This window comes from Gorilla gorilla, chromosome 20 (genome assembly GCF_029281585.2).
Source record: "Gorilla gorilla gorilla isolate KB3781 chromosome 20, NHGRI_mGorGor1-v2.1_pri, whole genome shotgun sequence".
NCBI classification, from domain to species: Eukaryota; Metazoa; Chordata; class Mammalia; order Primates; family Hominidae; genus Gorilla; species Gorilla gorilla.
The window spans coordinates 24,390,224-24,404,856 of NC_073244.2; the positions used below are offsets into that span (position 1 = coordinate 24,390,224).

At 57.3% G+C, this 14,633-nt stretch overlaps 1 protein-coding gene across 1 annotated transcript in view; it reads left to right on the forward strand.

Moving 5' to 3' along the window:
* The first annotated feature begins 6,258 nt into the window (after positions 1–6,258).
* KCNN1 (potassium calcium-activated channel subfamily N member 1) overlaps positions 6,259–14,633 on the forward strand; it is a 46,938-nt gene continuing 38,563 nt past the window's right edge. The window contains exons 1-2 of the mRNA XM_055372135.2: positions 6,259–6,361; positions 8,583–8,703. The gene's annotated coding sequence lies outside the window, so the exon portion shown is untranslated. The remainder of the gene's footprint in view (positions 6,362–8,582; positions 8,704–14,633) is intronic.

Consider the following 14,633-nt stretch of genomic DNA (forward strand, 5'->3'; position numbering starts at 1 on the left):
ACTAGGTACAGGTGAGGCACCGTGGCTCACACCTATCTATAATCGGAGGACTTTGGGAGGCCACAGTGGAAGGATCTTTTGAATCCAGCAGTTTGAGACCAGCCTGGGCAAGAAAGCAAGACTTTGTCTCTACAGAAAAAGTTTAAAATTAGGGCGTGATGGCATGCGCCTGTGGTCCCACCTTCTTTGGAGGCCGAGGTGGGAGAATCCCTTGAGGTTGAGTTAGAGGTTGCAGTGAGGAGGTTGCAGTGAGCCATAACTGTGCCACTGCACTGCAGCCTGGGCGACGGAGCGAGACCCCGTCTCTAAAAAATAAACTGGGTACAGCTGAAGTTAACATAAAAACTAACCAACATATGTTGGACGCTAGCTTAGTTTGGAGGTCCCCCAAGAACCAACCCTGAGACAGTGACTGTAGGAAAGGTGGGATATCTGGGAGAGACCTTTGGTGAGGGTTAGGGAAAGGAGAGGAAGGTAAGGCCCCCTGCATCCTGCAGGGGGCACCAACGAGCAGAGTCCCCCACGTGGGAGGAGACAGGCAGTGGCACCACTGGGTGCCAGGCCTTGGCCAAACAGGTGGCAGCAGCCCCTCACTGAGCCCTGGGGACAGCCCCTATGAGATATTGATCGTCTTTGTATATAAGAAAACTAAGGCTGGGCACAGTGGCTCACGCCTGTAATCCCAAAACTTTGGGAGGCCCAGGTGGGTGGATCACCTGAGGTCGGGAGTTCGAGACCGGCCTGACCAACATGGAGAAACCCCGTCTCTACTAAAAATACAAAATTAGCCAGGCGTGGTGGTGCATGCCTGTAATCCCAGCTACTCGGGAGCCTGAGGCAGGAGAATCGCTTGAACCCGGGAGGCGGAGGTTGCAGTGAGCCGAGTTCACGCCACTGTACTCCAGCCTGGGCGACAGAGAGAGACTCCATCTAAAAAAAAAAGCCGGGCGTGGTGGCGGGCGTCTGTGATCCCAGCTACTCTGGAGGCTGAGGCAGGAGAGTCGCTTGAACCCGGGAGGCAGAGTGAGCCGAGGCCACACCATCGCACTCCAGCCTGGGCAAGGAGAGCAAAACTCTGTCTCAAAAAAAAAAAAAAAAAAGGAAAAGAGAAAGAAAACTAAGTCACCTGCCTGTGTCACATAGCCGGGAAGCACCCAGAGCCGCCAGGAAGGCAGCAGGGGTAGTTTTGGGGCCCAGAATCGGGGCTGAAGATGCCAGCCAGGAAGTGAATGGAATAGCCCATATAGCTCCCCACAAATGGAGGCCTGGGTTCGAATCCCACCTCTGACTCTTCTGAGACCTTAGACAAGGTTCTAAATGATCTAAGCCTCAGTTTCTCCGGTAAAATAAGACTAAAAACCGCGCCCAACCCCAGGCTGTCTGGAGAATCAAGGAGATGGTACCTGGGAAGGGTACGTGGGGAAGGGCTTGGCCCACATGACCATGTTAGGGTCTTTCTGGCTGGGGATGAGAGAAGGTCGGGGACCAATGGTAATCGATCCGAGGGAAGAAGCCGACGGGAGGGCCAGCCAGACACGACTGGGCACATAGGGCCTCGGACGCCAGGCAAAGGAGTGGGGCTTCACCCCAGGACGATGGGGAGACCCCGTGCGGTTATGAGCACGGCAGGGAGCGGATCAGAGCGGCGCGCGGCAGGCTCTTCCGGGCGCCTGCAGAGGGACAACTGGTGGACAAGAGTGAGGATGAAACTCAGGACAGGAGCTGAGAGAGTGGTCGTCAGCCCTCGGGCACAAAGACAAGGTGATGACGTTTGTTCCCTGTTACAGAAAGGCCCTTAACTCCCTTCGGCCCCTAGCCCCGGCCCCGGCCCCGGCCCCAGCCCCGCCCCCGGACCCGCCCCCACCCCCGCCCCCGCGGAATCCCGGGCCCGCGCGTGCGCACTGGCAGCAGGGAATCCCCAGCTCCGCCGCAGAGAGCGGGAGGGGGCGTGAGAGGGGAGTTCCGTGCGCGCCCAGCCGGCCCCGCGTGCGTTGCCAGGACGACCGGGCGGGGCCGCGGGGCCGCCGGTCGCTCACTGCGCCTGCGCGGGGGGGTGCTCGCCATTTGCGCCGGGGCTTTCCCGTCGCGCGCCAGCCGAAGACGGGATGCCGCGCCCAGCGCGCATGCGTCGGCCCCACCCGACCCCCCCCCCCCCCGGCCCCCTCCGCCCCCAACCCACCCACCCTGAGGGCCGGGGAATCCTCACCCGCCGCAGTGCGCATGGGGGCGGGGCGGGGAAACCGGCTCAAACCGGAGTGGGGTTTGCCGAGGAGGTGGCGGGGGAGGGAGCGAGAGCGGGGTCTTCCCGAGGTTCCCACTCCGGCCCCCGCCGTTGCCTTAGCAACCGGGCGCGCGGGCCGCAGTGCGCGGGCGGCGGCGGCCTCGGGGAAGCCGGGTGGCTCTGCGCCTGCGCGGGGCTCCGCGCCTGCAGCCGGGGTTCCCCCTCGAGCACCGGGGGGACGGCGGGGGAGTAGAGGATGGGCGCGGGGGAGCGGGTGCTGGGGAGGAAGAGACCGTGGGAGAAGAGACGGCGCGGGAGGAAAGAAGGGGAGGAGGGGTGGGTGCCGAGGAGGGGGCGGTGGGGGAAAACGCAATGGGTAGGGACTATAGGGAGGGGTGCAGGGAGAGGCGAGCCTGGGGATGCGCGCCAGGGAGGGGGTGACGGGGGAGAGCGTAGAGGGAGGGGGACGACAAAGGCGGAGGGGGATGGGAGGAGGAGCTTAGGGAGTAGAGAAGGGATATGGACAAGGAGAGGGGTACACTGGGCCAGTGGGGGCGATGGGAGGGGGCGCTGGGGGACACCTTAGGCACCTGCAGTCTCCCGCCCAGCAGATTGGTCTGCGAGGGTGGGGGTTGCTGTGCCAGAAAGTCAGGATCTTCGAGTCCGAGCTTAAGGTTTCCAGATTTAGAAAAAAAAAAAAATACAGGGCGCCCACTTAAACTTGACTTTCAGATAAACGAGCAATTTTTTATTATAAGTATGTCCCATTCCGTGTCCTCTACTTTATCCCGCAGCCCTAATCTGGGCTATTGTCGTTTCCCCCCACCCCCCAATTTACACACCACCTGTCCCTATCCTTTTCGAAAGCTGTGCGGACCCTCGCGGAAGACGCCTTTGTCTCCCGCCTGCCTAGCGCCCCACAGCCCGGCATGTGGGGTGTACCCCCGGACCTCGTCATCCCCTCCCCCAGCCATCTGCCGTCCTCCTGGCCTTGAACAACAGCCTGAAGTCGAGTCCGGGCTAGGCAGGGGAAAGCGCAAAGGTGCAGCACGCACCCTCGGGGATTTTCTAAGCGCTCCTCACCCCCGACGACCTCCAAACCCTCCGCTATGGGCCTGGCCCTGCCAAGGCCACATCGCCCCGCGGGTCCCAGACACCTGCACCTTCTCCTTCTCCGGGAACCTCCAGGGCTCTGCTTTCGGGCAGCCTCCCTCACTCTCTGGGCACAAAAGCACACAGGCACGTAGTAGGTGCTCATGAAAAAAAACATTTGAGGGTGATTTTATGGAGGCAAGTGCAGGTGAGGGAGTGTTGCATTTCTCGACACGGACAACTGCGTCCTCATCCCATGGGGACATATACCCTCTCTGGGCCTTTGTCCCCTCCAACAAAGCAATTTCCCTTTTATCCTTCCCTTTGGTTTCAAAAAGTGTAAGATAACAAAACACTTTGTTTTGTTATCAAAACAAAATCAAAGGGGGAAAGGTCAGCCCCCCAGGGATCCCTGGCCCTGGGCTGCCCCCAGCGTCTCCCCCAACACTTCCCCAACTTGCCACGTTCGCTCCTTTTACTTATTCGCCATCGGAACAGTGGAACATTTGCGCCTCCGGCCTGGCTTCTGCTCAACCGGCCAGGAGCTCGGTCCCTGCGGATCATTTTCCCCAGGGGCATATTATTCCGGAAACGGGCTAAGCGGTCCCGGGTTGGGGACACTTCGGCTCCTGTGTTTTTAGTTTCGCTGGCCTAGGTGACCCCCCTGCAGAAGACGGCTGTGGATCTGCTGTGCCGTGTCTTGGAGGCATTTCTAGGGCGGCTAGCTGGGCAAAGGGTGGTGCTGTCCCTTTATTTGGAGCTAGGTAGCTCCTGGGGTGGTGCTGGGTCGGGAGCGGCCCTCTCCTCCCATCAGCCAGGACCAAGTTGCACCTGGCCCCTCATTCCCAGGGGCGGAGAGAGGAGAAGATGAAAGAGCAAGCAAGTTCACACCAGGGGTTGAGGGCAGTGAGAACAGTAAACCAGGGCGACGTGCCTAGAGAAGGGGCGACTCTAGGGAAGAGGCGACCTTGGATGGAGCCCTGAAGAGCCCTGTGGGAACAGGGGGTGAGGAGAGCCAGGGAAGGGCGATCCCGGCCCAAGAAATCGCAGATGCAAAGGCTCTGAGGCTGAACCGGTTAGGGGGAGACGCTGGGCGTGTCCAGAATGTGGTGGGCGGTCCAGGGAGACCGCGGAGGGATTGGAACAAAGGGTGGGCGTTGTGGGGGGCAGACCGCGTCGGCCTGTGAGGAGTCAGGGTGCTCCTCTTGGTTCAAGAAGAGAAGGGAGGTGGGGGGAGGGCGGTCATGCGGGACAGGGACGTGACCTGTCACACGGGTGAGGACTGAAGTCTGTGGCTGCGTCAGGGAGAAGGACTGTGGCGGGGACAGGAGGAGCCGCGGGAGTGGGGAGGGTTTTCGGGCTCCACTGGGCGATTGTGGGGTCCACGGGGCGTGGGGGAATCCCCTGATCATGGGTGTCCTTGTCACCTCTGCAGCCTGACTCTCCTTCACTGTGTCTGACTAAAGCATCGGTCGCAGCCTTCCCCAACAGGGGCGGGAAGTCCCCCCCGGGGAGGGTGCTGGGTGGCACCCCTTGTCCTCGGCTTCTGCGAACCCACCGGCTCTCTGCCTCCACAGTGCAGACCCGAAGGCCTCCTCCCCTTTGTTCTTTTTCCCTCCACACGGTCACGGTCACACCGGCGGCTCCCTCTGAGCGCATCTCACACACAATGGGGGTGGGGGGTGCGCTCCCAGTTTCCCCTCCCCTCAGTATCGGAGTCCCCGAGCCCCGCCCGCGCCACGGAATCCCGGCCTCCAGACCCCGCCCGGGAAGCTCGTTACCTTTCCAGAGAGGCTCCCCGCCGGGGGGCTGGGGAGGGGGGAGGGCTATTTTTAGAATGAATGGAAGAAAAGAGAGGAAAAAAACAAAAAACAAAAACCAGAATGGAGGTTTGTAGAAGCCTCCCTGCTTCCAAGAGGAACCCCCCTCCCTGTCCCCTGCCCCAGACCATGGCTGAAGGTGGGTGGGGGTTCAGAGACGGGGCGGGGCAGGGGACTTCGAGGAGGAACACGGTGGTCTGAGCTGGAGCCACGCTTTCTGTTGGAGGGGGCAGCTGAAGGAGAACAGCAAGACATATCCGGCGGCCCTACGGACTCGGAGAGCTGGAGGGACCCCGGAGGTGGGCACTTGTCCATTCGCTGAAGGGAAACTGAGGCTCAGAAAGGGGCTTGGCAGGGCCGAGGTCACGGGAAGGGCTTGCCCCTGGACTTCTCCCTCCCATCCCCTACCGAGCCAGACCCCGGGAGCCACATTGTTCTAAGGTGGCAGAGTGACCTTCACAACTCTGCCACCCAAGCCCGGGCCAGTCAGGCTCAAGAGGTTCCTAATCGCGCAGGTTCGGGGGAGGGTGTCACCAGCCCAACAATGAAATAGAGAAGTTTTCTGTGGTTTGGTTCTGGCCACCCAGGCTCCCCCTTCCTAGCTGGGACCTTCCAGCCCGGTCAACGTCGCCAGCTGCCCGAAGCCTCTGGGTCCCCCGATCCTCCCCAGTGGCGTGGTGGGGAGGCTTTAATTGTCTGCCTTCCTCTCTCCCTGACTCTCTTCTTTCCCGGAGCTGAGAGAGTGGCCCCCCAGAGTGAGGGAAGCAGCCCTGTTCCGTGCTGCTGGGACACTGGGCCCTGGCCAGGGGCTTCCGCTCTCCGGGCCTCAGTTTCCCCGTCTGTAAGATGAGCACCTTGGGCCAGAGGCGGCAGAGGGTCCTCCCATCTCTTTGACCGTTTTCTAAGATTTGCTGTCACGCCCCTGGGTGGAGGGGGGAGAGTGGGCTTTGGCGAGAGACCTGGGGGGGGATTCCATCCCTGCTTTAGAGGAGACGCCTTGCGAGGGGGAGGGCCCGGGCTGTGGCCGCGACGGACTGCCTCCCTCGGCCTGCGGGGTCCGCGCCCCCTCCCCGGGCGGCGGGGCGGGGCCCAGGTCGGCGGGGAGGGGGTCGGCTCTGCGGCGGCGCGCGCACACCCTCCCGGCTCACACGCCCTTGCCCGGCCGTGCACTTGTCTTCGCGCTCGGGCAGGGCGCAGGGACTCCGGCTGCGGCGGCCGACTCCGGCCGGTGAGTGGCAGTGGGGGGCACGGCGGGGAGCGTTCGGTCCCGGCGGCGGTCCCCTTCTCTTTGGTGGGCGGATTGGTCAAAGCTTGCCCGACTCCGGGAATTCAAAGGGGAGCTGCGGGAGGAGGGGGACATCCCTTCTTCAACCCCTGCCTCCAACACCGATCCCGGGAGTCAGCTCCTGACCCCACCCCCATGCCCTGTGAGGAGGGGGTTCCTGCTTCCAGGTCTGGGGATGCGCAGACATCCCCCTCCCTCCGCGAGGTGAAGGTGGGGACATGGGGATCCTCCACGCCTGCACCCTCCTCAGTGGTGGGGGGAAAGGACCGCTGGTTCCCGTTGCCCCCTCCTCCCTCTCTGTCCCCTCAGGTTTCTCCCTTTCTCCTTGCGTTGTGGCGGGGATTCCCTGTGCTGGCCAGGCTGCGCAGTAGGAGGGAACCCCCCACCTGCCAGCCTACTGTGCGCTGGGCTCCGGGTTCCTGTTCTTTTCCCTAAGCTCCCTCCCTTCCCCCCTCCCCTCTCCCGGACAGGAGGAGGGGCTGAGGCCCAGAGAGGGTTACCACTCGCCCAAGGTCACCCAGCTGGGCTGGGGCAGAGCAGGTTTCTGGTCAGATCCACGAATCCCGGGACCCAGCTGGTGAGGTCAGCTTTGGATCCTCTGCCCCCGCCGCCGTTTAACCCTGAGCGTGGGGTGCCAGGGCCCCAGAACTGGGGGGATTCCTTACTTTCTCCAAGTTTCTCCTCCGGCTAGAGACCCAGACAGGACTGAGCCAAGAAGCCCCGGCCTCGCTCTCTTCCGGGGTTCCCAGATCTCACCTCCTCTTGTCCCCCGTGTGCCCCCCCTCCCAGCCTCCTCAAGCTGCCCAAGACCTCATCAAAGGAAATCCCTGGGGGGAGGGGGCTTATAGATGGGGAAGTCAAAGCTTCTGGAGCCACGGAGGAGATAATTTTTACTCCGACGCAGCAACCCGCTGAGTGACCTTGGACAAGGCCCTGCCCTCCCAAGGCTAGGGTCAGCACCAGGTCCCCCTGGCTGGAACAGGTGGCCCCTGAGCCATCCAAGGTGACCATTGCCCCGATCCCAGGTCCTGGTGAGAGAAAGGGCAGCTGGGGGTTTCCCCTTCAGTCCTGTTCTGGGGTCTGGCATTGCCCCTGCCCACCATGGGGTGTCCTTTTCTGCCCTCTTCTCCAGGATCGGACTTGGGTACCATGTGCTTCTATAAGCCCTCTGCAGACAGCACTAAATAGATGGAGGGAGTACGCCAAGGGAGCTACAGGCTCCCAGGGCAGCTTCAGAGCTGGGGAGCAAGAGTTCAGCTGGTCTGCCAAGCGAGGTGGTTCACAACTGTAATCCCAACACTTTGGAAGGGCGAGGCAAGCTCAGGAGTTCGAGACCAGCCTGGGCAACGTACTGAAACCCTGTCTCTACAAAAAATTTAAAAAATTAGCCAGGTGTAGTGGTGCACACTTGTAGTCCAAGCTACTTGGGGGCCGAAGGTGGGAGGATCGCTTGAGCCCGGGAAGTCAAGGCTGCAGTGAGCCATGTTCATGCGACTGCACTCCAGCCTGGGTGACAAAATGTCACCTCCCTGAATGTCACCCACCTAGATCTCCCCATGGCGAAGGAACTAGGGGCAATGTGAGGGGGTGAGCAGGAACAGCATTGGGAAAGACAGATAAAGCATTCAGTGTCTAGCTTCTGGAGCCCAGTGAAAGGAGGAGTGGCCTTAGGGAGGGGACATGGAAGAGGTGGGGCTAGCCCAGGGCCCCATTGGAGTGATAAAGCCACTGATCTTAAGCTTCCTGAAAGCTTAGGAGATGACCCAGCTCAGCAACACCAAGCCAGAGCGCAGATCTGCTGTAAAGACCATTGTACGTAATAGGCTGAAGCAGGTGAATCACCTCTGGCCAGGAGTTCGAGTCCAGCCTGGCCAACACAGCAAAACCCCATCTCTACTAAAAATACAAAAAGTAGCCGGGCATGGTGGCAGGCACCTGTAATCCCAGATGCTTGGGAGGCTGAGGCAGGAGAATTGTTTGAACCCTGGAGGCAGCAGTTGCAGTGAGCTGAGATCACATCACTACACTCCAGCCTGGGTGACAGAGCAAGACTCTGTCTCAAAAAACTAAAAAATAAAAAAGACCATTGTAGTCCGGGAGCTGTCTGCACCCTACTCTTTTGGGTCCCCGCCTCCACCCTGCACCCCCTGTCTGATCATTACAGATCTCAAAGGGACAGGAAAGGCAGCAGCAGCCACCCTCTCTCTCAGTCAAGTGGTCACCAGCAGGACTGAAGGGGACAGCCCCTTTGCAGTGGCTCGGCGAGGAGACCCCTGCACCCTAGGGTGAGTGAATCCCAGACTTGGGTCGCCTTTGGGGTGGGGGTGGCTCAGGGGTTGGATAGAAAAATTGGTAACTGGGCAGGCTAGGTGGCTCACGCCTGTAATCCCAGCACTTTGGGAGGCTGAGGCAGGTGGATCACTTGAGGTCAGGAGTTTGAGGCCAGTTTGGCCGACATGGCAAAACCCCGTGTCTACTAAAAATACAAAAATTACCCGGGGATGGTGGTGGGCACCTGCAATCCTAGCTACTTGGGAGGCTGAGGCAGGAGGACCACTTGAATCCGGGAGGCAGAGGTTGCAGTGAGCCAAGATCGCGCCACTGCACTCCAGCCTGGGCGACAGAGCAAAGCTCTGTTTCAAAAAAAAAAAAAAAAAAAAGGTGACCTGAGGAAAAAGTGCCAGCTTTTGAAATAATAACAAGCTGGGTACAGTGGCGTGCACCTGTGGTCCTAGCTACTCAGAAGGCTAAGGTGGGAGTATCAAAAGTCCAGGAGTTCGAGGCTGCAGTGAGCTATGATCACGCTTGTGAATGGCCACTGCACTCCAGCCCAGGTGACAGAGCGAGACCCCCATCTCTTTAATTAAAAAAAAAAAAAGAAAAAAGAAAAAAGGCCAGACGTGGTGGCTTACGCTTGTAATCCCAGCACTTTGGGAGGCCAAGGCAGGCAGATCACCTGAGGTCAGGAGTTCGAGACCAGCCTGGCCAACAGGGTGAAACCCCCATCTCTACTAAAAATACAAAATTAGCCAGGCATGGTGCTGCATGCCTGTAATCCCAGCTACTTGGGAGGCTAAGGCAGGAGAATCACTTGAACCCAGGAGGCGGAAGTTGCAGTGAGCCGAGATTGTGCCATTGCACTCCAGCCTGGGCAACAAGAGTGAAACTCCATCTCCAAAAAAAAAAAAAAGAAAGAAAGAAAAAAAAATAATATAATTATTATTATATCATATATATCATGATGATGATAGCAAGGACTATGCTTTCTAGAGCCTCTGGGGAGTTACTGTCCACTTTCTTTGATCACTGGAGTTGGGGAACCTATTCAGAGAGGCCAGATGACCTAGAAGTGAGGTGTTGAGCCAGGTTGGAAGAGCTCTGTCCCACCACTCCCGCCACCCCCCCCCCCACACACACACACAGCCTCTACCTCCCGGCTCTCGTGGTCTCGCTGGAGACAGCCCCCAGGGTAGGCCAGCTCTGTGGAAGGCAGCTCCTGTGCTCCTTTCTCCAGTGAACTTTTTTTTTTTTAGTTTTGTTTTGTTTTGTTTGTTTGTTTTGAGACGGAGTCTGACTCTGTCGCCCAGGCTGGAGTGCAGTTGCATGATGTTGGCTCACTGCAACCTCCACCCTCCACCCCCCCGGGTTCAAGCGATTCTCCTGCTTCAGCCTCCCAAGTAGCTGGGATTACAGGCATGCGCCACCATGCACAGCTAATTTTTGTGTTTTCAGTAGAGACGGGGTTTCCCCATGTTGGCCGGGCTGGTCTCGAAATCCTGACCTCAGGCGATCCACCTGTCTTGGCCTCCCAAAGTGCTGGGATTGCAGGCGTGAGCCACTGAGCCAGGCCTCCTTGGTGAACACTGACTGACATCCAGGGTCAGCACTAAGCTGCCCATGGGGGTGTGGAGAAAACAGAGGTGGTGGTCATTTAGTCAATCAACAAACACTGAGCAAGCTAGCTACTGTCTGCCAGGCCCTAGGCTGGATGCTGGGATGCAATAAGGACAAAGGCCAGCCCAGGTCAGCCCTTGTGGAATTTCATGGGGCATCAATTAAGCAAGTGTTTTGTGCTGGATACAGCGGCTGATGCCTGTGATCCCAGAACTTTGGGAGGCCAAGACAGGAGGATCACTTGAGCTCAGGAGCTTGAGACCAGCCTGGGCAATGTAGCAAGAACCCATCTCTACAATTTTTTTTTTTAAATTAACCAGTGGGTGGTGCATGCGTGTGGTCCCAGCTACTCTGGAGGCTGAGATGGGGGGATCACTTGAGCCCAAGAGGTCGAGGATACAGTGGGCTATGATTGAACCACTGTACTGTAGTCTGGGTGACAGTGAGACTCTGTCTCAGAAAGAAAGTGAGAAAGAGAGAAAGGGGGCCGGGTGTGGTGGCTCATGCCTGTAATGCCAGCACTTTGGGAGGCCGAGGTGGGTGGATAATGAGGTCTGGGGATAGAGACCATCCTGCATGGTGAAACCCCGTCTCTACTAAATACAAAAAATTAGCCAGGGGTGATGTCCGGAGTGCCTGTAATCCTAGCTACTCAGGAGGCTGAGGCAGGCAGGAGAATCGCTTGAACCAGGGAGTTGGAGGTTGCAGTGAGCCGAAATCGCAGCACTGCACTCCAGCCTGGCGACAAAGCGAGACTGTCTCAAAAAAAAAACAAAAACAAAAAACAAACAAACAAAAAAACAGAGAAAGGGAGGGAGGGAGGGAGGGACACAGGGAGGAAGGAAGGAAGGAAAGGATGGAGGGAGAGAGAGAGAAAAAAAGGAGAGGAGAGGGGAGGAGAGGAGAGGGGAGGAGAGGAGAGGGGAGGGGAGGGGAGGGGAGGGGAGGGGACGGTGGGAAAGGGGAAAGGGAAAGGGGAAAGGGAAAGGGAGAAAAGAGAGAGAGGGAGGGTAGGAGGGAGGGAGAGAGAAACAAAGAAGGAAGGAAGGAAGAAAAGAAAGAAGAAAGAGGAAGGGAGGGAGGGAAGGAAGAAAATTGTTTTGTATTAGGAAGAAAATAGAATATGAGGATGTATTAGTGACCAGAGGAGTAGGGAAGCCTCTTGTAAAAGTCAGAGAGGCCTCTCTAGGGCAGTGATCATGAGCTGAGACTTGAAGGAAGAGGAGGAACTGGCCTGCTGACAGCTGGGGGAACAGCATACCCAGCAGAGGGAACCACATGTGCAAAGGTCCTGAGGTGGGAATGAGCTTGGCGTGTTTGAGGAACAGTGAGGAGGCTGCTGTGGCTGGAACAGAGTGAGTGGGAGAGAGGAGGAAGATGAAGGCAAGATCGGCAGGTAGGAGCCAAGCTACAAGGAACTCAGGGGCTGCGGTGAGGGTGTGGACTTCAGAGCAATGGGGAACCATGGCAGGTGTGTGAGCAGGGGAGAGGCATGGTCTCAGTTAGGATTTTCAGAAGCCCTGTGGCTGCTGTGGAGAGCAGGGCAGGAGTGGAGGTGGCAGGAACCCAGAGTGGAGGCCCAGGAGATGTCTGGTGGTTTCAGCTGGGTTGGTACCAGGGTAGAGCCTCAGATGGAAAAAAGTGGGCACATTCTGGGACTGGGTTGGGGATGGAGGATGAAATGTGGCCAGGTTTCCATCTCATGCCAAGGAGCTACTGTGAGAGAAGGGAGCACTCATTGTGCTTGGGGAAACCTGGGAAGGCATCCTGGAGGAGGTGCCCTTTGGGCTGAGTCTGGAAGGTCAAGTAGAAGCTTGCCAGCAGATAAGGCTGGGGTCATGTGGGATCTAACTGCTCAAATGCCAGGGGATCACTGAGCACCCAGAATCTGGGGCGACATGATCAGATTTGTAACCAAGAAAGATCCCTGTAATCCCAGCACTTTGGGAGGCCATCACTTGAGGACAGGAGTTCAAGAACAGCCTCAGCAACATGGCAAGACCCCATCTCTACAAAAGGAAAAAAAATAGCTAGGCATGGTAGCACACACATGTAGCCCCAGCTACTCAGGAGGCTGAGGTGGGAGGATCACTTGAGGACAGGAGATCAAGGCTGCAGTGAGCTCTGACTGCACCACTGCACTCCAAACTGCTGCGAGACAACGGGAGACCCTGTCTCTTTTTTTTTTTTTTTTTTTTTGATACAGGGTCTCACTCTGTCATCCAGGCTACAGTGCAGTGATGCAATCTCAGATCACTGCAACCTCCACCTCCCAGGCTCAAGTGATTCTCGTGCCTTAACCTCCTGGGTAGCTTGGGACTATAGATAGGTGCCTGCCACCGTGCCCGGCTAATTTTTATTTTATTTATTTATATTTTCAATTGTATTTATTTATTTATGAGACGGAGTCTTGCCTCGTGGCCCAGGCTGGAGTGCAGTGGCGCTATCTCGGCTTACTGCAAGCTCCGCCTCCCGGGTTCACGCCATTCTCCTGCCTCAGCCTCCCGAGTAGCTGGGACTACAGGCGCCCGCCACCATGCCCGGCTAATTTTTTTTTGTATTTTTAGTAGAGACGGGGTTTCACCATGTTAACCAGATGGTCTCGATATCCTGACTTCGTGATCCACCCGCCTTGGCCTCCTAAAGTGCTGGGATTACAGGCGTGAGCCACCGCGCCCAGCCCTATTTATTTATTTATTTATTTATTTATTTATTTATTTATTTATTTATTTTGGAGACGGAGTCTTGCTCTGTCGCCCAGGCTGGAGTGCAATGACGTGATCTCGGCTCACTACAACCTCTGCTTCCCGGGTTCAAGGGATTCTCCTGCCTCCTGCCTCCTGCCTCAGCCTCCGGAGTAGCTGGGATTATACGCATGCGCCACCACGCCCAGCTAATCTTTTGTATTTTTAGTAGAGACTGGGTTTCACCATGTTGGCCACGCTGGTCTTGTTTTTTGTTTTGTTTTGTTTTGTTTTTTTGAGACAGAGTCTCGCTCTGTCGCCCAGGCTGGAATGCAGTGGTGCGATCTCGGCTCACTGCAACCTCCGCCTCCTAGGTTCAAGTGATTCTCTGCCTCAGGCTCCCGAGTAGCTGGGATTACAGGCGCCTGCCACCACGCCTGGCTAATTTTTGTATTTTTAGTAAAGACGGGGTTTCACCATGTTGGCCAGGCTGGTCTTGAACTCCTGACCTCATGATCCACCCACCTCGGCCTCCCAAAGTGCTGGGATTACAGGCGTGAGCCACCGCACCCGGTTATATTTTTTCAATTTATTCTTTATTTTAGTAGAGACAGGGTTTCATCATGTTGCCCAGGCTGGTCTTGAATCCCTGAGCTCAGGCAATCAGCCCAACTTGGCTTCCCAAAGTGCTAGGATTACAGGCATGAGCCATGGGACCCTGTCTCTTAAAAATAAAAAAAGATTCCCTCTAGGTGGGGGGCTCTGGGGGAGGTTACACCCGAGTGAAAGAGTTCAAGAGGTGCTTTTGAAATAGTCCAGGTCAGCTGGACGCGGTGGCTCAGGCCTATAATCCTAGCACTTTGGGAGGCTGAGGTGGGCGGATCACGAGGTCGGGAGTTTGAGACCAGCCTGGCCATCATGGTGAAACGCCGTCTCTACTAAAAATACAAAAATTAGCCGAGCGTGATGGTGGGCACCTGTAATCCCAGCTACTCAGGAGGCTGAGGCAGGAGAATTGCTTGAACCCAGGAGGTGGAGGTTGCAGTAAGCGGAGACTGTGCCACTGCACTCCAGCCTGGGCAACAGAGTGAGACTCCATCTCAAAAAAACTAAACAAAACAAAAAAAAACAAAAAAAAAAAAAAGAAAAAGAAATAGTTCAGGTAATGGTCAGGCCAGTAGCAGCTGTAAGCATTCATGGAGCACTAGTGCTGAACCTCATGCCACTGGTCTCCAATGAGGCCATATCATTGCCTTGCAGAGGAAATGGAGGCCTAGAGTTACCAGTCCCTTGTCCACAATCACTGCCTTCATTCCTGTGGCTGCCACCACAAATGACCATGAGCTGGATGACTTACAACCACAGAAAGTTGGCCGGGCGGGGTGGCTCACGCCTGTAATCCTAGCACTTTGGGAGGCCGAGGCAGGTGGATCACCTGAGGTCAGGAGTTCAAGACCAGCCTGGCCAACATGGTGAAACCCTGTCTTTACTAAAGATACAAAAATTAGCCAGGCGTGGTGGTGGGTGCCTGTAATCCCAGCTACTCGGAAGGCTGAGGCAGGAGAATCGCTTGAACGTGGGAGGCGGAGGTTGCAGAGAGCCAGGATCTCACCACTGCACTCCAGCCTGGGTGACAG